The 23145-nt window shown below is 42.1% G+C and overlaps 1 long non-coding RNA gene across 1 annotated transcript; it reads left to right on the top strand.

Moving 5' to 3' along the window:
- Positions 1 to 1954: 1954 nt before the first annotated feature.
- LOC121846263 lies at positions 1955 to 14026 on the top strand. The gene is made up of 3 exons (XR_006083159.1): positions 1955 to 2134; positions 9354 to 9481; positions 13822 to 14026. It is a non-coding gene; the product is annotated as an uncharacterized LOC121846263 (long non-coding RNA).
- Positions 14027 to 23145: the final 9119 nt, after the last annotated feature.

Here is a 23145-nt window from a genome sequence, read left to right as displayed (position 1 = left end):
TGCACTGTGATAGTCTCAGAGGTCCGTTAAAAGCGCAGAGAGCATCATGAAGAACAAGGAACACACCAGGCAGGTCCTAGATACTGTTGTGAAGAAGTTTAAAGCCGGATTTGGATACAAAAAGATTTCCCAAGCTTTAAACATCCCAAGGAGCACTGTGCAAGCGATAATATTGAAATGGAAGGAGTATCAGACCACTGCAAATCTACCAAGACCTGGCCGTCCCTCTAAACTTTCAGCTCATACAAGGAGAAGACTGATCAGAGATGCAGCCAAGAGGCCCATGATCACTCTGGATGAACTGCAGAGATCTACAGCTGAGGTGGGAGACTCTGTCCATAGGACAACAATCAGTCGTATATTGCACAAATCTGGCCTTTATGGAAGAGTGGCAAGAAGAAAGCCATTTCTTAAAGATATCCATAAAAAGTGTCGTTTAAAGTTTGCAACAAGCCACCTGGGAGACACACCAAACATGTGGAAGAAGGTGCTCTGGTCAGATGAAACCAAAATTGAACTTTTTGGCAACAATGCAAAATGTTATGTTTGGCGTAAAAGCAACACAGCTCATCACCCTGAACACACCATCCCCACTGTCAAACATGGTGGTGGCAGCATCATGGTTTGGGCCTGCTTTTCTTCAGCAGGGACAGGGAAGATGGTTAAAATTGATGAGAAGATGGATGGAGCCAAATACAGGACCATTCTGGAAGAAAACCTGATGGAGTCTGCAACAGACCTGAGACTGGGACGGAGATTTGTCTTCCAACAAGACAATGATCCAAAACATAAAGCAAAATCTACAATGGAATGGTTCAAAAATAAACATATCCAGGTGTTAGAATGGCCAAGTCAAAGTCCAGACCTGAATCCAATCGAGAATCTGTGGAAAGAACTGAAAACTGCTGTTCACAAATGCTCTCCATCCAACCTCACTGAGCTCGAGCTGTTTTGCAAGGAGGAATGGGAAAAATTTTCAGTCTCTCGATGTGCAAAACTGATAGAGACATACCCCAAGCGACTTACAGCTGTAATCGCAGCAAAAGGTGGCGCTACAAAGTATTAACTTAAGGGGGCTGAATAATTTTGCACGCCCAATTTTTCAGTTTTTGATTTGTTAAAAAAGTTTGAAATATCCAATAAATGTCGTTCCACTTCATGATTGTGTCCCACTTGTTGTTGATTCTTCACAAAATAATACAGTTTTATATCTTTATGTTTGAAGCCTGAAATCTGGCAAAAGGTCGCAAAGTTCAAGGGGGCGGAATACTTTCGCAAGGCACTGTATGTAATTTTAGGCAAAGATATGAAAAAAAAGGGTCTGATCCTTAAGAGGTTTTAAACCCCCATGGCAGTGATTCAGCATGTGAGAGTACAAACAGAGAAAGTGTGTTGTTCTTATTGTCTAACTCTATAAACCAAAGCCTCTGGCCAACACAGTACAGCACAGCACACAGAACAGTCTGCCTTGTAAAAGTCTGTTATGTTGATGGTGTTTGGGTGCTGTGCTCTGGCAACCAAACCACTACAGTGTTGGATACTCAACAGACAGTGTTGCTTTTTTTCAGATGATGTAGTAAGACGAGGGGATACTTGGTACTGTGACCAGACAGCACTAAAGCGGCACCAGGGTTTGTCGACCATCCACTAAAAGCCTACATATCAGTGAAACTATGTTTTAGTTTTTCTAAGAAAAAGAGTAACTGAAAATTAATAGAATGATGTGTGTGTGGGTAGCATTACCTGGATACTTTGGTCCTTTTGAGGCTTCAACTAAATGTATTTGCACCGCTAACATACATCATGTAAACTCATTTCAGTTTGGTTCAATGGCAGTCCAATATGTTTTGATCCTGTGAAGGTTTTATGATGCTATTCTTGGCTCACCTGAAGAGTAATGTACAGTATACACCTGAATACACTTGAATGATCCCACCTCTCTCTTACGCTCTCATTCTGTCTCCATTTACTCTCTCTCCCATACTCTAGGTCAGAGGAGAAGGTGACAGTCTATTTCTTCAACCGTGACGCTATTTCATCAACCGTGACAGGCAGAAGATCACCACTTCCTGTGCCAAGGGCAACAGTTTTCTAGACCGGGTCGTCGACCAAAACATATATATCGATGGCTTTGGTAAGTTTGATGTGCCATGGTGGAAGTGGTCAACAGACAAGTGGATACAGTCCTGGTTAAATGCTTTACTGTATATGGTGCATGCACTGTTGGCATCCTGGAAATTGCCAACATGGGTCCATATTTCTGATGCTGTGTTTATTTGATAAGATCCAAGACACATTTCCCAGAATAAGCTGAGAAGAAGATGGAGGATGGTATGGAATTGTGTCCATATTAGGGCATGTAGTAAGACTGTCACCCTCTCACTAAGAGTGGCACTTCAACATGCTGCCCATTTACCTCTGGCACTCTGGGCACGTTTGGTTGGTTTCCACTAAATATTTGCATGACTTTATATGGATGAGCCCCAGGATCAAACAGTCTATCCAGACATAGTGATAGAACCGATGGAGGGAGGCAGAGAAGAAGCAGAGAGAGAGCGAGAGAGAGAGAGGGTCAAAGAGAGGGGATGAACACAATATGCGTCAGCAACGTCACCTTTGATGTTTGCAAGGCTTTCTTTCTCGCTCTATATTTCCCTTTCTCTTTCTCTGTCACTCTTTTCTGCTCTTTTCTCGTGCACATCTGTCCTATTTAGGCATTGACATGATACAATCTGGATCCCTGGAAGGACTCTGTGTTAAAAAGAGAAAGAAAACCGGTCTGGTGTTCTCTTCTTTTGCAGATGTCAGGACTTCAACATTGTTAATTTTAGAGTAATCTGGTGAATCATTTTATGTTAAAAACATTTCCAAAAGAGACACTTAATTGTCTTGATTTTCACATGCTGTTATTAACACTGTCCTCAGGTTAGGTACTTGTCGTATGTGTGTAAGAAATGTACAATTATTAGTTTTTATGAGGAAAAACCTACATTTCTCACATTCTTAGTTCATTCTTAGTGACTACCGCATAAAGCTGGTTGACAGAATGCCAAGAACATGCAAAGGGGGGCTCCTTTGAAGAATCTAAAATATATTTTGATTTGTTTAATACTTTTTTTGTGGTTACTATATGATTCCATATGTGTTATATCATATTTTTGATGTCTTCACTATTATTCTACAGTGTAGAAAATAGTAAAAACAAAGAAAACCCTTGAATGAGTAGCTGTGTCAAACTTTCCACTTGTACTGTATGTTTTTTTGTGTTTTTCTTACTCAGACTCCCGTGACCCATTCAAAACTGCCGGCGACCCAAATTTTGGTTGTGACCCACCAGTTGAGAATCACTGCTATATAAGACCTCTATGGCAGGGCTACTCAACTCCCGGCCCTCAAAGTATTGCTGGATTTCTACTAAACTAACACCTCGTGTCAAATCATGTGGGGCTCGCAATGGCCTGCACAGCCACAAGCAATAACCTAAATGCAACCATTAAGTTGGACAGGCATATCTGGCAACCCAGACTAATAAAGAAGAAACTCAAATTGGGTGCAAAGTTATCAACAATGTTGATGGAGGGCCTGGAGAAAGTAGTTAAGCCAAAGAGGCCCTGGGTGGTGCTGCAGAAAGAGTTCGTTAGCGGGTGGAATGTGGCTGCAGAACAGTGTAAGAGGCACGAAGGGAAAGGAGAGAGAGAGGGACTCCATTCGTTCTCAATCCTACTTGGACCATATGAGGCCAAGGCTGGTAAAAACCAAGTGCTCCGATAACATTCTCCTTATTCAGAGAGAACTCTCCTCTCGCAGAAGGAAGGACGTCCTGAATGGAATGTGCATTTCATAGGCTGAACTGATTTTATTGGACTGTTTCTGGGCAGGTCCAAGGTGTGGGTGGAACTGTGTTTTGAATGAACCCAACGCGTGGCTCAGCCAGGTGTAAAGCTCCCAACCTCTCGCCTCTCACAGTGAAAACCGCTACATGCCTTAGAGTAGACCTTAATCCAGTAGCTCCAGAACTTTATAGTGCCTTGATCCTCTGAGCCTTCTGGACGTCCATGTCCCATCAAATGAACAAAACAATGTTTTTAGCTCCAACCACACACATGGCGCCTCACTCACTCACTCACTCACTCACTCACTCACTCACTCACTCTCCCCATACTGAAACTGCAGGGTGAAGGTAATACAATGTGTTCCCCCAAACGTTTCAATCAAATGAACTAAATGAAAGTCAGTCAAGTCTTGGGCTCTGCTCTACCGATAGATCCTGATATACATCATCCCTTATCCCTCACCCTTTGAGCTGGAAGAATTTAGAAACATGATGTCCTAAACCAGCAATGTACAGTGCACTGTAATGTATTTAAATTGTAATGTAGTCAACATCTGTAATGTACATGATCTAATCCAGTACAGAGTGGTCTGTAATGTACAGTCTCATTGTATTGCATCCTTTTCCTTTGTAGTTCCCCAACGCAAATTCTTTAGAAACATCTAGTCCAGTTTAAACTTCAGCAGTAACAGTTGAGCAAAGCTATACAGTCATTACATATCTTACAGAAGTATAACTCCAAGGTGACACATTCAAACCTGTGCAGTATGTCTACCTTTGTTCTACCTGGTTTCAACACCCAACCCTGTGTACTCTGTACATACCGTTCATAATGGAGAATGGCCTTGGATATCATTCCAACTAGCTCTCAGTCTCACGTCAGAATTAGATGTGCATCCCATGTTTCTCAAATGTCAAAAGTGTTTAAGGTTAAGTTTAGGCATAAACTCCACATGTTTAAGGTTATGGTTAAGTTTAGACATTAACTCAGAAATCTTAAGGTTAGGCATTAACTCTGAATGGTTAAGGTAAGGCTTCAGTTATACAAAAGTTATATTTAAATCCAAACTGGTTCTCTAGCAAATTAGTAAGAATGTCTCACCCTATGTTCAAGAATGGCCTTTTCCCCTTTATTCAGATTACAACCTCTCACTTTCAGTTATTTGAAAAGGAAATTATCTCCCAAATTGCTATTTTTAAAACAAGCCATAGAAAGTTTGGTGCAATTTCAATTTAATCCACCAGAAAAGAAAGAACAAATAATACAACACATATTCTGGTTAAACTCAAATATATTAATTGTTAAAAATACTTGCAGGACCTGGTCAATGACCTGAAGAGAGCTGGGACCACAGTCTCAAAGAAAACCATTAGTAACACACTACGCCGTCATGGATTAAAATCCTGCAGCGCACGCAAGGTCCCCCTGCTGAAGCCAGCGCATGTCCAGGCTCGTCTGAAGTTTGCCAATTACCATCTGGATGATCCAGAGGAGGAATTGGAGAAGATCATGTGGTCTGATGAGACAAAAATAGAGCTTTTTGGTCTAAACTCCACTCGCTGTGTTTGGAGGAAGAAGAAGGATGAGTACAACCCCGAGAACACTATTCCAAACGTGAAGCATGGAAGTGGAAACATCATTCTTCACACTGTTCTTCATTCTTTGGGGATGCTTTTCTGCAAAGGGGAAAGGACGACTGCACCGTATTGATGGGAGGATGGATGGGGCCATGTATCGCGAGATCTTGGCCAACAACCTCCTTCCCTCAGTAAGAGCATTGAAGATGGGTCTTGGCTGGGTCTTCCAGCATGACAGCGACCCGAAACACACAGCCAGGGCAACTAAAGAGTGGCTCCGTAAGAAGCATCTCAAGGTCCTGGAGTGGCCTAGCCAGTCTCCAGACCTGAACCCAATAGAAAATCTTTGGAGGGAGCTGAAAGTCCGTATTGCCCAGCGACAGCCCCGAAACCTGAAGGATCTGGAGACGGTCTGTATGGAGGAGTGGGCCAAAATCCCTGCTGCAGTGTGTGCAAACCTGGTCAAGAATTACAGGAAACGTATGATCTCTGTAATTGCAAACAAAGGTTTCTGTACCAAATATTAAGTTCTGCTTTTCTGATGTATCAAATACCTACAGTGCCTTGCGAAAGTATTCGGCCCCCTTGAACTTTGCAACCTTTTGCCACATTTCAGGCTTCAAACATAAAGATATAAAACTGTATTTTTTTGTGAAGAATCAATAACAAGTGGGACACAATCATGAAGTGGAACGACATTTATTGGATATTTCAAACTTTTTTAACAAATCAAAAACTGAAAAATTGGGTGTGCAAAATGATTCAGCCCCCTTAAGTTAATACTTTGTAGCGCCACCATTTGCTACGATTACAGCTGTAAGTCGCTTGGGGTATGTCTCTATCAGTTTTGCACATCGAGAGACTGAAATTTTTTCCCATTCCTCCTTGCAAAACAGCTCGAGCTCAGTGAGGTTGGATGGAGAGCATTTGTGAACAGCAGTTTTCAGTTCTTTCCACAGATTCTCGATTGGATTCAGGTCTGGACTTTGACTTGGCCATTCTAACACCTGGATATGTTTATTTTTGAACCATTCCATTGTAGATTTTGCTTTATATGTTTTGGATCATTGTCTTGTTGGAAGACAAATCTCCGTCCCAGTCTCAGGTCTTTTGCAGACTCCATCAGGTTTTCTTCCAGAATGGTCCTGTATTTGGCTCCATCCATCTTCTCATCAATTTTAACCATCTTCCCTGTCCCTGCTGAAGAAAAGCAGGCCCAAACCATGATGCTGCCACCACCATGTTTGACAGTGGGGATGGTGTGTTCAGGGTGATGAGCTGTGTTGCTTTTACGCCAAACATAACGTTTTGCATTGTTGCCAAAAAGTTCCATTTTGGTTTCATCTGACCAGAGCACCTTCTTCCACATGTTTGGTGTGTCTCCCAGGTGGCTTGTGGCAAACTTTAAACAACACTTTTTATGGATATCTTTAAGAAATGGCTTTCTTCTTGCCACTCTTCCATAAAGGCCAGATTTGTGCAATATACGACTGATTGTTGTCCTATGGACAGAGTCTCCCACCTCAGCTGTAGATCTCTGCAGTTCATCCAGAGTGATCATGGGCCTCTTGGCTGCATCTCTGATCAGTCTTCTCCTTGTATGAGCTGAAAGTTTAGAGGGACGGCCAGGTCTTGGTAGATTTGCAGTGGTCTGATACTCCTTCCATTTCAATATTATCGCTTGCACAGTGCTCCTTGGGATGTTTAAAGCTTGGGAAATATTTTTGTATCCAAATCCGGCTTTAAACTTCTTCACAACAGTATCTCGGACCTGCCTGGTGTGTTCCTTGTTCTTCATGATGCTCTCTGCGCTTTTAACGGACCTCTGAGACTATCACAGTGCAGGTGCATTTATACGGAGACTTGATTACACACAGGTGGATTGTATTTATCATCATTAGTCATTTAGGTCAACATTGGATCATTCAGAGATCCTCACTTAACTTCTGGAGAGAGTTTGCTGCACTGAAAGTAAAGGGGCTGAATAATTTTGCACGCCCAATTTTTCAGTTTTTGATTTGTTAAAAGAGTTTGAAATATCCAATAAATGTCGTTCCACTTCATGATTGTGTCCCACTTGTTGTTGATTCTTCACAAAAAAATACAGTTTTATATCTTTATGTTTGAAGCCTGAAATGTGGAAAAAGGTCGCAAAGTTCAAGGGGGCCGAATACTTTCGCAAGGCACTGTATGTCATGCAATAAAATGCAAATGAATTACTTAAAAATCATACAATGTGATTTTCTGGATTTTTGTTTTAGATTCCGTCTCTCACAGTTGAAGTGTACCTATGATACAAAGCATGTAGAGGTCTGTAATTTGTAAGTTGGAAAACCTGCAAAATCGGCAGTGTATCAAATACTTGTTCTCCCCACTGTAGATGGACAGGTGGAAATCTGTCCTTTTGTCTGATGAGTCCAAATTTTAGATTTTTTGTTTCAACAGTCTTTGTGAGACGCAGAGTAGGTGAACGGATGATCTCTGCATGTGTGAAGCATGGAGGAGGGGTGCTTTGCTGGTGACACTGCCTGTGATTTATTTAGAATTCAAGGCACACTTAACCAGCATGGCTACCACAGCATTCTGCAGCGATACACCATCCCATCTGGTTAGTGCTTAGTGGGACTATAATTTGTTTTTCAACAGGACAATGACCCCAAACACACCTGCAGGCTGTGTAAGGGCTATTTGACCAAGAAGGAGAGTGATGGAGTGCTGCATCAGATGACCTGGCCTCCACAATCACCCGACCTCAACCCAATTGAGATGGTTTGGGATGAGTTGGACCACAGAGTGAAGGAAAAGCAGCCAACAAGTGCTCAGCATATGTGGGAACTCCTTCAAGGTTGTTGGAAAAGCATTCCAGGTGAAGCTGGTTGAGAGAATGCCAAGAGTGTCATCAAGGCAAAGGGTGGTTACTTTGAAGAATCTAAAATATATTTTGATTTGTTTAACACTTTTTTGGTTACAACATGATTCCATATGTGTTATTTCATAGTTTTGATATCTTCACTAATATTATACAATGTAGAAAATAGTAAAAACAAAGAAAAACCCTTGAATGAGTAGGTGTGTCCAAACGTTTGAATGTGTGTGTGTGTGTGTGTGTATATATAAATGGTTTGCGACAGGCTTAAAACAAAAATCTCAAAGGTAATTTTCTGTCACTGGATTTGAACTTGCAACTTTTGGAATCAGAGGCAAATGCTTACGCCAATTCACAACACCCCAGCAAAACTGAAACCTACTTGAAGGTAACAGAACTCACTGTTGCTCCTTGTGGCCATTTTCCACGTAATTTCCCGACGTCTTCAGACATGGATGGACGTCAAATACTGACTTGTATCACAGGTGACCTTCATTCACATCATCACATTGATATCCTAATAAAGTATCATATTCTCATCCCTTCATCCCGTAGTCTCTGAGGGATACAGCCCATATGATGGTGATGCAGAGCCAGAATTAGCTCATGGCTTTGTAAGGGCTTTGTAACCATCAACAAGCATCAACAAAGAGAGATGCTAGAGGTGCTCAGCAGTACCATCAGAAGGACCAGTACTAATTGGAGCTGAACTGACTGGGGAGGTCTTACCTCACTCGCACTGACCTGTGTCCCTGGAATGAATTATGCTCTACAGTGAATTAGATCCAACATAATAAGGCATTATTATGACATAATAGGGCATTCCGTTACTCAGAATGGAGCAATTTTGGAGGCTGGGGGGTTTGCCAGAATGACCCACCCACCACTAACCCCCTACACTCAACTCCCCTGATAGCACAGCGCCAGAGTGTCTAGGGATTCATCCAGAACCAGACATGATATTAATTTAATGCTTTACATTGATATAGCACATTTCACTAGGTCTGAGTTCATTAGCTATATTGATATAGTATAAGCTGTGTCTTGACAGTTTGATTGTGTGTGTGTGTTCCCCAGGTGCGTGTGAGGGGACCCTGGCCTGTTCCACCTGTCATGTGATCCTGGATCAGAAGGGGTACGACCAGCTGGGGCCCATCATTGATGAGGAGAATGACATGTTGGACCTGGCCTTTGGCCTCACACACGTAAGTAGGCATTCCCAAACACACATTGACAGGAAGATCAATGTGGCTTAAGGCCTTTACAAGTGACACACTTGCTGATGCATACACATCACATACTTTATACTCTCTCCGAAACACACAGAACACCTACAGTATGAACATGTTGAGCCTGGCCCATGGCCTAACCAGCACATGAGTGACAGCTGGCTAACACCTTCACACCTTCTCATTAGTCACGATACCTCAGGTAGGTTTCAGATGCCGGGTGAGATGAGCAGATTAAAGATATAATCATACTTTGACTATTGACGATTGTTTCTGCCCAATTCACTTCACATTAGAATATAATCAGTTTGGTATGAAAATTGTACAAACTCCCCTCAGGTGACAAATCAGATAAGTACAGTTATAAAACATTTTCTGAATAAATATGTGTTTTTTTCTCCCTCACAGGTGCTCTGTGTCAGCAACTTGAGGCTCTCAGCCACCTTGTAGTTTTTAAAAATGTTTTAATTCACCTTTATTTGACCAGGTAGGCTAGTTGAAAACAAATTCTCAACTACAACTGCAACCTGGCCAAGAAAAAAGCAAAGCAGTTCGACACATACAACACAGAGTTACACATGGAATAAACAAAAATACAGTAACTAATGTAGTAGAAAGAATCTATATACAGTGTGTGCAAATGAGGTAAGATAAGGTAGGTAAGGCAATAAATAGGCCGTGGTGGCGAAGTAATTGCAATATACCATTTAAACACTGGAGTGATTGATGTGCAGAAGATGAATGTGCAAGCAGAGATACTGGGGTGCAAAGGAGCTAAATAAATAAATACAGTATGGCGATGAGGTAGTTGGATGGGCTCTATTACAGATGGGCTATGTACATGTGCAGTGATCTGTGAGCTGCTCTGACAGCTGGTGATTAAAGTTAGTGAGGGAGATATGAGTCTCTGGCTTCAATGATTTTTGCAGTTTGTTCCAGTCATTGGAAGCAGAGAACTGGAAGGAAAGGCGGCCAATGGAGGAATTGGCTTTTAGGGTGACTAGTCAGATATACCTGCTGGATCGCGTGCTACGGGTGGGTGCTGCTATGGTGACCAGTGAGCTGAGATAAGGCGGGGCTTTATCTAGCAGGGACTTGTAGATGACCTGGAGCCAGTGGGTTTGGCGACGAGTATGAAGCGGGGGCCAGCCAACGAGAGCGTACAAGTCGCAGTGGTAGGTAGTATATGGGGTGAAGGATGCTTTGTTGCGAAATAGGAAGCCGATTCTAGATTTAATTTTGGATTGGAGATGCTTAATGTGAGTCTGGAAGGTGTTGTCCACATATTCTAAGTCAGAACCGTCCAGAGTAGTGATGCTGGACGGGTGGGCAGGTGCGGGCAGTGATCGGTTGAAAAGCATGCATTTTGATTTACTTGCATTTAAGAGCAGTTGGAGGCCACGGAAGGAGAGTTGTATGGCATTGAAGCTCGTCTGGAGGTTAGTTAACACAGTGTCCAAATAAGGGCCAGAAGTATACAGAATGGCGTCGTCTGCGTAGAGGAGGATCAGAGAATCACCAGCAGCAAGAGCGACATCATTGATGTATACAGAGAAGAGAGTCGGCCCGAGAACTGAACCCTGTGGCACCCTCATAGAGACTGCTAGAGGTCCAGACAACAGGCCCTCCGATTTGACACACTGAACTCTATCAGAGAAGTAGTTGGTGAACCAGGCGAGGCAATCATTTGAGAAACCTAGGCTGTTTAGTCTCCTGATAATAATGTGGTGATTGACAGAGTCGAAAGTCTTAGCCAGGTCGATGAATACGGCTGTATTGTCTCTTATCGATGGCGGTTATGATACCGTTTAGGGTGTGGCTGAGGTTCACCCATGACTAGCTCTGAAACCAGATTGCATAGTGGAGAAGGTACGGTGGGATTCCAAATGTTTGGTAATCTGTTTGTTAACTTGGCTTTCGAATACCTTAGAAAGGCAGGGAAGAATAGATATAGGTCTGTAGCCATTCTGGTGTCTCCCACATTGAAGAGGGGGATGATCGCGGCAGCTTTCCAATCTATGGGAATCTCAGACGATACTAAAGAGTGGTTGAATAAGCTAGTTATAAGGGTTGCAAACATTTTGGCAGATAATCTTCAAAAGAGAGGGTCCAGATTGTCTAACCTGGCTGATTTGTAGGGGTACAGATTTTGCAGCTCTTTCAGAACATCAGCTATCTGGATTTGGGTGAAGGAGAAGTGGTGGAGGCTTGGGTGAGTTGCTGTAGGGGTGCCGGGCTGTTGACCGGGGTAGGGGTAGCCAGGTGGAAAGCATGGCCAGCCGTAGAAAAATGCTTATTGAAATTCTCAATTATAGTGGATCTATCGGTGGTGTCAGTGTTTCCTAGCCTCAGTGCAGTGGGCAGCTTGGAGTAGGTGCTCTTCTTCTCCATGGACTTTACAGTGTCCCAGAACCTTTTTGAGTTTGTGCTACAGGATGAAAATTTCTGATTGAAAAAGCTAGCCTTAGCTTTCCTAACTGCCTGTGTACAGTGGGGCAAAAAAGTATTTAGTCAGCCACCAATTGTGCAAGTTCTCCCACTTAAAAAGATGAGAGAGGCCTGTAATTTTCATCATAGGTACACTTCAACTATGACAGACAAAATTAGAAAAAAAATCCAGAAAATCACTTTGTACGTTTTTTTAATGAATTTATTTGCAAATTATGGTGGAAAATAAGTATTTTGCAGGTTTCTGGACGTGATAGAATAGATTCAAGGCATAATGTACAGACAAAGGTATGGTAGGATGTGAGTACATTGGAGGTAAACCTAGGCATTGAGTGATGATGAGAGAGATATTGTCTCTAGAAACATTTAAACCAGGTGATGTCATCGCATATGTGTGAGGTGGAACTAAATGGTTGGTTAAGGCATATTGAGCAGGGCTAGAGGCTCTTCAGTGAAATAAAACAATAATCACTAACCAGAACAGTAATGGACAAGGCATATTGACATTAGGGAGAGGCATGCATAGCCGAGTGATCCAGTGAATGGTTGGGCTGGCTGGAGACACAGCGATTCAGACAGCTAGCAGGATGGGGCTAGCAAGCTAGCAGAAGGGCCTTAAAGGGACGTTGTGATGGAGGAAAGTCTGTTGTAGCCTCCTCGTGCGGTTCCGTCGATAGACCAGTCATGATGGATTAATAGGGTTCCGTGTAGCAGAGGGGTTCAGTCCAATTGGCAAATGGATCTATTCAGCTAACAGTCCAATATGCTCTAGACAGCTAGAAGGCCGCGGCTAGCAGGCTAGCAGATGGGCATTCAGGATACGTTGCGACGGAGGGGCCTGTTGGGAAAAAAACCTTGGACAGATTACATTGGTGGTCCAGTCGTGATGGATAACCAGGGCTTCGTGTAGTAAAAGGAGCCCAGGCCAATTGGCAAAATAGGAGTAGTGGCACGAGAAATTGGCCGATGGACCTATTAGCTTACAGTCCGATATGCTCTAGACAGCTAGCGGGCCGCGGATAGCAGGCTAGCAGATGGGCATTCAGGGGACGTCGCGTGACGTAGGAGCCAGTTGAGTAACCCAATCAAGCAGATTTCGTCGGTAGTCCTGTCGTGAAGAATCAGCAGGGTTCCGTACCCCGTACCGGCAGTAAAATGGGTCGTACCATTTGGCAAAATAGGTATTGTAGCCCAGGAGTTGCTGATGGACCTCTTCAGCTAGCCGGGAGATGGGCCTAGCATGGGCTTGTTCCACGCTAATTAGTGCTCGGGAAAGAGACGCTAGCCAGGAGTAGTCACTCGGATTGCAGCTAGCTAGCTGCGATGATCCAGGTGAGACTCTTGTCTGTCTGTAACATTTAACCTGGTCAAGACCAGATCTTTCCCCTGGCGACCTTTCACATATCTAACATGATTATCCAGAAAACATCAATACTAATCTAATGTTATTCTCTAGAACACATCATTATCAGACACTGACTGAGTGCTTAATTCTATACTAATGAGGAATGTTTCATCCCAGTCTGATCTTTAAAAAACATGCTTCTCCCACATGGCTCCCATCCTGTGAAAAAACAGTTTAAACAGTAACTCAGACATGTAGAATGATAACATAACATGTTACGTAAGGTACATTCACATGTGAATGTGAACGTACTGTATGTGCACTTATCATGCTAGCATGGTAACAGTCAGTTTGCTTTAGCTGTCTGTAGCATTAAATTATTATCTCTTATTTTTAGGGGGTGGCACGAGTCCCCGAAAGAGCCAAACAAAGCTGCTGGTGGAAAGGGAATAGATATAATAACATGATTCTTAAAGTGTGTATAATGACCTTGTCCCTGTACCTGCTGTCTCCTGTCCTGCAGGTCTCGTCTGAGTTGCCAGGTCTGCCTATCCAGAGATCTGGAGTGAGTAACAGTCCGTTTGCCAGACGGGGTGAACGACATAGGCGATCTGATGATGCTGGACCTACACTGTAAAACAAATGGTGTTGTTTTTACAATATTATACAATAAAAATAACAGTACTGTATTCATTATTTACAGTAAATTGCCGTAAATCGCAATGCACTGTGGGTGATTTTAGGCATAACTGGTAAATTATACTGTAAATTCTAAATAAACTTTGTTTTAACAGTACATTACTGTAAAGAAGTGCTGTATTTCGAAAGGTACTGTAATTCCACCCCACAGAATACAGTACCTTACCAGTAGTTGCTGCATGGTATTGTTGTTTCATGGTGTTGTTGTCTCATTTTGAGGAATGCCTTGTAAGAGGCTACATTTGTTGCAACCGTTAGTTAGAGTGATCTGGTGATATAGAGTGATGTAAAGTGATATACCAATGTATCTGATGTGTGGCAACAAGTCCTAAACCTTAAACCTTTAATGGTTGAGTATTTGCCATATCTATTGGCCTGTTTTGCCCTGTAGTCACCGCCAGTTTGGAAGCCTTTGTTAAGGATTCTAGAAGTGCAAGTGATATAAAATATAAAATATTAATATATACTGAACAAAAATATGAATGCAAAATGCAATAATTTCAATGATTTTACTGAGTTACAGTTCAGGAAATCAGTCAATTGAAATAAATGAATTAGGCACTAATCTATGGATTTCACATGACTGGGCAGTGGTGCAGCCATGGGTGGGCCTTGGAGCACTTAGGCCCAACCACTTTGCAGCCAGGCCCAGCCAATAAGAAGGAGCCTTCACCCACAAAAGGGCTTTGGAGGCCTCTTATGGTATAGAAATGAACATTCAATTCTCTGGCAGCAGCTCTGTTGGATATTCCTGCAGTCAGCATGCCAATTGCACTCTCCCACAAAACTTTGTGTGACAAAACTGCACATTTTAATGTGGCCTTTTATTGTTCGCGACACAAGGTGCACCGGTGTAATGAGCATGCTTTTTAATCAGCTTCTTGATATGCTACACCTGTTAGGTGGATGAATTATCTTGTAAAGGAGAAATGTTCACTAACAGGGATTGTTAAAATGTGCCCCCCTTTGCCCTCAGAACAGCCTCAATTCATTGGGTCACTGACTCTTCAAGGTGTCGAAAGCGTTCCACAGGGATGCAGGCCCATGTTGACTCCAATTCTTCCCACAGTTGTGTCAAGTTGGCTGGATGTCCTTTGGGTGGTGTACTATTATTGATACACACAGGAAACCTTTGATGTGAAAAACCCAACAGCATTGCAGTTCTTGACACAAACCGGTGCACCTAGCACCTACTACCATACCCAGTTCAAAGGCACTTAAATATTTTGTCTTTCCCATTCACCCCCTGAATGGCACACATAAACAATCAATTGTCTATCATGTCTTTAGTATAATTAAAGGTGAAGACTGTTATTTTATCAAATCAATTCTCTATAATTATTATTACGTGATTAAACTAATCATGTATATTTAATTAACTAGGAAGTCGGGGCACCATGGATAATCTTCAGATTACAACGTTATACTTTTCCGAATACAACTCTTCAGATATTTTAATATCTAATCAATTAGTCTTCTATTAATGAATTATTCTTTACCTCACATCAGTCTCATTTCAAACATCATAGAATTCTTGGTTATCTGCACGAACCCAGCTTAAACCATGAATCATCCATACACCAATTGGCTTAATCATTTATTTACTAACTAACTAAATAATCACAGAAATGCACAAACAAACAGTAGGTATTGGTTACTAACAATGATAGGGAAGATCCCCTAGTGAACTAAACCGATATGACAGCTTGGTATACAAAGAAAAGGGGGTGTGGACTGAGAATGAGCGGGAAAGGCAAAATGGATCACTACACACAGTGGATAATTATATTTATTGAAATGCTAATCCTTTGCACATGAAGGCTCGCTCATTCAGGAATAATTGTAACGAATATGTTTACGCCCATATGTCGTTGTATTCTCTGTTGGAGTCGTCGGTCCGTCTGCGGGAGAGTCAGTTCAACAGAGAGTGGTTGTAGGTCTATCTATTTGCATCCCAGGTTTACATACAGTTGAAGTCGGAAGTTTACATTCACCTTCGCCAAATACATTTAAACTCAGTTCTTCACAATCCCTGACATTTAATCCTAGTAAAAATTCCCTCTCTTAGGTCAGTTGGGATCACCAATGTATTCTAAGAATGTGAAATGTCAGAATAATTGTAGAGAGTGATTTATTTCAGCTTTTATTTCTTTCATCACATTCCCAGTGGGTCAGAAGGTTACATACACTCAATTAGTCTTTGGTACCATTGCCTTTAAATTGTTTAACTTGGATCAAATGTTTCAGGCAGCCTTCCACAAGCTTCTCACAATAAGTTGGGTGAATTTTGGCCCATTCCTCCTGACAGAACTGATGTAACGGAGTCAGGTTTGTAGGCCTCTTTGCTCGCACACGCTTTTTCAGTTCTATAGGATTGAGGTCAGGGCTTTGTGATGGCCACTCCAATACCTTGACTTTGTTATCCTTAAGCCATTTTGCCACAACTTTGGAAGTATGCTTTGGGGTTATTGTCCATTTGGAAGACCCATTTTGCGACCAAGCTTTAACTTCTTGACTGATGTCTTGAGATGTTGCTTCAATATATCCACATAATTTTCTTCCCTCATGATGCCATCTATTTTGTGAAGTGCACCAATCCCTCCTGCAACAGAGCACCCCCACACCATGATGCTGCCACCCCCGTGCTTCACGGTTGGGATGGGGTTCTTCGGCTTGCAAGCCTCCCCCTTTTTCCTCCAAACATAACAATGGTCATTATGGCCAAACAGTTCTATTTTTGTTTCATCAGAGCAGGGGACATTTCTCCAAAAAGTAAGACCTTTGTCCCCATGTGCAGTTGCAAACCGTAGTCTGGCTTTCTTATGGAGGTTTTGAAGCAGTTGCTTCTTCCTTGCTGAGCGGCCTTTCAGGTTATGTCGATATAGGACTCGTTTTGCTGTGGATATAGATATTTTTGTGCCTGTTTCCTCCATCTTCACAATGTCCTTTGCTGTTGTTCTGGGATTGATTTGCACTTTTCGCACCAAGTACATTCATCTCTAGGCCTTGAAATACATCCACAGGTACACCTCCATTTGACTCAAATGATGTCAATTAGCCTATCAGAAGCTTCTAAAGCCATGGTATCATTTTCGGGAATTTTCCAAGCTGTTTAAAAGCACAGTCAACTTAGTGTATGTAAACTTCTGACCCACTGGAATTGTGATACAGTGAATTATTTGTGAAATAATCTGTCTGTAAACAATTTTGGTAAAATTACTTGTGTCATGCACAAAGTAGATGTCCTTTCCGACTTGCCAAAACTATAGTTTGTTAACAAGAAATGTGTGGAGTGGTTGAAAAATGAGTTTTAATGACTCTAACCTAAGTGTATGTAAACTTCCAACTTCAACTGTAATTTCTAGCTGCAGTCTAGTAATTAGTATGTGAGTCTAGTAATTCATAGCGATAGTCTCAGATTTGTACCCTTTCCAGTCATGTAGCCAATGCTCCACGTGGTTTTCTAGTCTTGGTACTCAAACCTGTGCCACCTCAGCTTACACCGAAATATGCATGGTTTGACGAGAAATTCCTCAGGAGGTGGTTTTATTCGTAACAATAGAAAAGGTTGGTTCCATGATGCCAGATCATGTCTGTGCTCATGGGGGAGTGGCCGCTGACTAGTTAAACTTCACAGGGAATACATTTCTCTCAAAATTAAAGGTTAACATCAAATTACATCATTTCACAAATAATTTAATCTTTACTCATTCATTTTATACAAGAATTAAATGCTTACACCATAATTGAGAAATGTACACATTTAGAGATATAGTTATGTGTGTGTCCTGTCCCTTGTGAGGTCACCAAATGAAACACACTCAACATAACTGTCCCTTAAGTGTCCACGGACCCTTCCCACATTCTCACAAGTGGGCATATAGTTTCATTTTCCCATTTTGGGGATTTAGGAGTTTGGCCACGTGAAATCCTTTGTTCACTCTGTGGTCTCTCTCTGCATGAAAAGGGGGAGAGAGTCTCCGCCAGGAATTTACAACCTGAGATAACAGAACCTGGGTGTAAGAGAGAGTGAGAGAGGGGGAAGTCACGATCTACATCCAGAAAGCCCAAGTCATGACATGTCTCAAGGGTTAAAAATAATTTTTTAACCTGTCGACCCCCTCTTCATCGACACTGATTGAATTGGATTTAATAAGTGACATCAATAAGGGTTAAAAGCTTTCACCTGGTCAGTCTATGTCATGTAAAGAGCAAGTGTTCTTAATGTTTTATACACTCAGTGACTCAGTGAAAAAACTAAAACATCACTTAGCACCAATCCTATGTAATTCATGTAAAATACTGCAAAACACAAACCCCACCTCCCCTCAATGAATGCAATTCAATAATTAATTCATCAATTTCATCTTTACAATATAATTGCAGTAGCATTCACTTTTTTTACAGTATGATACAATACATTTTTACAGAAATGTACTGTGTGTCATTGGTCTGATGTACAGTAACTTACTAGCAGCCAGTTCATTACAGGAGAGTAATTTACTGGCAGCCAGTTGCCTGTAGTGTTACCTTAGAAAGAGTTACAGTATGTTCCCATAGCATAATTCCTGCTATCCAATATGGTTACTGTAATTTATTTATGATACCAATAATGCTACTGTAGTAATTTTACTGTGAATAATACAGTACAAACAACAGGACATTCTTACAGTGTACAGGAAATAGCTAGTAACCTACAGTAAATAGCCAGTAAGTGAACATCAAGTTTCCACCTAATTAAAAACAAAGACTTTAATTGTCAGTTGAATACATTCAGTTGGACAACTGACTAGGTATCCCCCTTTGCCTTTGAAATGATCAAATAAAACAGTTTTCCAAATTATTAAGATCACTGCATCCACTCTGTATTTTGTCTCCTACTGTCATTTTACCTTGTGACATCCATGTTCAGGTAGGCCTAAACCATGATACAAATTTGACAAAACGTGCTTAGCCTCGGGAAGTAGGGGTGCGGAAGTTGCCGTCTATGGCACGGGCAAATCTCCCTCCCCTCACCTAACATAAGATTCTCAGCACGCCCACTCCCGCGGCTATGAAAATGTATCAAACTTTTCAGATTTATAATTTCTTGAAGACATTCTGAGCATTCTTCCTCTGTTCAGCATCTTTACACGGTTGCATTTTTCATTTGACAGACACCTCCTTTCCCCCCTGAGAAATGTGTGTTATGTTGCCTCCACTTTTCCCACAGTTCTAATTGAGACATAACTCACTGATGGATTGTGTGGAATCTGTTGAGGCGTGATTAGTGAGAGCAGGGGAAGAGAGGTGGCTTTTACACACTCAGTCACTCGTCTGAGATGTCTCACAGTGATGACATCCTCTTTGTTCTGAGAGAAAGAGCCGCTGACAAACACGTCAATCAATCTTCACTCTGAAAGAGGGAGTGGAAAGAGGGGGGAAATGGGTGAGGGGAGAGACAGGTAAAGGGGTGAAAAGGGGGAGATGAGCAAAGGTATAGAAAATGAGGTTAGGTGACGAAGTTAAAAAGATACGTGTGAGAGAGGGTTGACGAAAATAGAAACATGGAGAGGAAGAGAGAGGAGAGAGGTTAGGTAAAGAGGTGGTGAGGTCAAGGTAGGGGTGAGATGAGGGCTCACAGATAGGTACAAGTAGAAGGATATATGGGTTTAAGCATATTTTAAGAAAATTGTGAGAGTAGGAATAGAAGAGGGAAGATTGATTTATATATAGAAGATTGATTTATATATAGAAGATTGATTTGATGCTAGGAAGGAAAGATATGAGTTGTAGAAGAGACTTGTAAAGTACATCATTTTTTATTTAACCTTTTTTAACTTGGCAAGTCAGTTAAGAACAAATTCTTATTTACAATGACGGCCTAAGAAACAGTGGGTTAACTGCCTTGTTCAGGGGCAAAACGACAGATTTTTACCTTGTCAGCTCGGGGATTCGATCTAGCAACCTTTCGGTTACTGGCCCAATGCTCTAACCACTAGGCTAATGAAGAAATTTGGTTGCCAATCCAAGAACAGAATAATCCTTTACATCATTGATTGGTCTGTACAATGTAACAAACAACTCTGTTTAGTCGCAACACTGTACTGTAGATCCCTGTACATCCCTCACCATCCAGAACTGAGGAATCCTGAGTGCAGATTCCTCTCTCAGTCAAAAGTAAAGGGTTATTAGAGGCAGAACTGTTATAATGATATTGTACTGTAGCTACGTGGAGGCCTTGACACAGATGTACATGTAGCACAGAACCTTGTGTAACTGAAGAGTTCCATCTGAGTTATGTGTCAAAGGTTATTATAATTATAGCCACCCACCGTCAGGTAATTAGAGGGTGCACACACTCCTGTGGAGTCTAGACACACTCTCACCTCCATCACATGTCTCACACACACACACACACCTCTGTTCCATCTCCACCCATCTCCCCCATCCCTCCCTCGCACAACCCATTGCCTGCATTTAGCGGTCACAGGGTTCACGGTTCTTGAAGTTGCATAAGTGTGCACATGCTCATTCACACAAGTTTAGGTCGCAAAGGGGTCAGTGGGTAATTTGAATAACTGTTGATTCTGAGTTGTAAATCACACACACAGGCGATCACAGGATGAGGGTGGAGACAGTGTCAGGAGTTAGGGTCATCTTCTGCTTTTGGAACAGCTAACCGTAAATACAGTGTTACATCAGGAGTCAAACAGCACCTAAACCTTGTGGTCAGTGCAGGGGCTTTTTAGTGGAGAAACATGTGTTGAACATTATCTCTATTGGAGACTTCTAATCTAGGAAGAAATGGGGTTTAGGCTTCACCAACATAGATATAAGTGCACATGTATGGAAGCAGGGCAGCACAGACACACACACATACACTATTAAGTGTGCTGTAGGGACATAGGGGAACATTTTGTTTTCCAAACATTTATAAGAATGACATTTGTAGCGCTGACTCATACTCATACATGTCGTGTAAAAACAGAGGTATTTCTAGATGAAATGTCCAAAGCCAGGGGGATGTTGGGGGGTCAGATTACAGCATGTGAGGTATGCTATGGGGCAGAGAAGTGGTGGTGGTGGGTGGGAATAGGCCATTGGATGAAGGTTAGCCTAATCCTTTTATTTTAATGCCAGCGAAGGTCAGTCCCCTGCCCTCCTCACCCCCTCTGACATGCACATGAAAGGGAGTAGGGGTCCATGCACATGGGCCAGGAAAAAGGGCAGCTTTAAAGCCGGGGAATGCATCCGGAGGTTTCCGCACACTGATCCTCAAAGCATCCAGAGAATTCTTGATAAAAGAGAGACTGGTGGCTGATAAGGCAGAGTTTGTGTGTGTGTGTGTGTGTGTGTGTGTGTGTGTGTGTGTGTGTGTGTGTGTGTGTGTGTGTGTGTGTGTGTGTGTGTGTGTGTGTGTGTGTGTGTGTGTGTGTGTGTGTGTGTGTGTGTGTGTGTGTGTGCGTGCGTGTTAGGACAGTCGGGCAGGGTATGCTGGGGGCGTTCGTTCATGTGAGGACACACGTCTTTGAAGATCAGACAGAGGTTTCCGGGGATCTGTTTAGAACACAGCCGAGGCCAGGTGCTTGGAATACACCCCACTGAGTACAGAGACATCACTGTCATTGAGCATTCAAGCAACGTTGGATCAACATGAATTTCCATCACTGCTTGGCTGCTCTTCTGAGACTTTGGCCAGTCCCTGTCTTCCTCTATCACATTTTCTTTCCCTTCCTATCCCTATCCCTCTACCTCTCTCTGACAGGTGTCTTCCACTCTCATCAACCTGCATTCATCTTTCCCTCTCGAAGCCTAGTGTCCACCTCAGAATCAACTCCTCAACCCGACCAGTCTGATGTTATGTCTTATGCAAACTGGGCTTGGGATTTGGTGTCCAGACACATTTTTCCAAGTCCTGTAATTTTGCAGTATTTGGACTACAGTATTTGGAAAGAAAGATCTCAAAACACCTTCAGTAAATTACATGTTTATCTCTTAAAGGAATAGTCCAATCAAGATTGTTGGGGGGTACTTCATTAGTCCAGTGTTTATGAAGTCCCAAAATGTTTTTCATGTCAGCAATCAAGTTTTCAAGTTATGACTTTCAAAAGGAAAATTGTCACTTGCCATATCGTCATTGTGATGCATTTTGCAACATATGATGCATTTGGCATCTTCATGATTATGTGCAAGTGACATTTAGCTTTTTGAAATATAGCTTTTGAGTGGATGTTTTTAATTATATATTCTTAAACTTTTGTTTTAGGACCTGAAGTGTCCAGGCTTGTAAGAATTGCCTCTGTTGCGTTTAACTTTTCTGAAAACTATGAGAAATATTAGTTGTATCTCCTTATTTTGACAACGGTATGATTGCCATAAAGATAACTAATCCAGATTGTACTCAACATTTGCAATAATAAATATAATTTGTCTAACATATTTGTAATGACATAATATGACACATATTGTGATATTATTATCTCTGCCCTAAAGTAACATCATATGCTGGGTCCCACAACACATTAGGTAGTGGGGACTCACTCCTGCTTCTCATTGTAACAGTGTAACAACACCAGTATGTGTGTTAGACAAGTGATAGCTGGGAGATCAGGATTTCTATGTAGGGAGGTAACATGTTATATCACCCAGGTCAAGAGTGCAAAACGAGAAAAAAATACAGTTAATGGCTGTTTTGACTGGGATTGGTAAGAGAGCCAGATATTATCAACTGTGACCTCATCAGAGAGGGCCTGCCAAACTATCTCACCCAGCCCCACCTCCACCCTCTCAACTGGTCCCAATCAAAACAAAAGCAAACGCACCATCGCCAAGGAAACCAGAGAGGACCCGGGCATGTTGGCTGCACCTGTGCTATGGGCAACGTGCCCCATTAGAAATAACAATCCCAGAGTGGAAAGAGTGTAGACAGGCAAGAGTGGCTGTCAAAATACAAGCGGACAGATGCTCAGTGTCTCAGTCTATCACTACATGGTCATGAGTTCAACAGGTGATTCTACTGCCTTGGAATTCAACAATGCTGCCAATCAGAGGATGTTCTAAATAAGTGTGTATGTTTGGATGGGGTAACCAATCTCAAATGACGAGAAACATTTCATTTGCTCCCCAGTCCCCAAGCTAATGCCTAGGCTTTAGCTTAGCTGGCAAA

Source organism: Oncorhynchus tshawytscha, linkage group LG03 (genome assembly GCF_018296145.1).
Source record: "Oncorhynchus tshawytscha isolate Ot180627B linkage group LG03, Otsh_v2.0, whole genome shotgun sequence".
Classification (NCBI taxonomy): Eukaryota; Metazoa; Chordata; class Actinopteri; order Salmoniformes; family Salmonidae; genus Oncorhynchus; species Oncorhynchus tshawytscha.
This window is presented reverse-complemented; position numbering and strand designations above follow the sequence as displayed.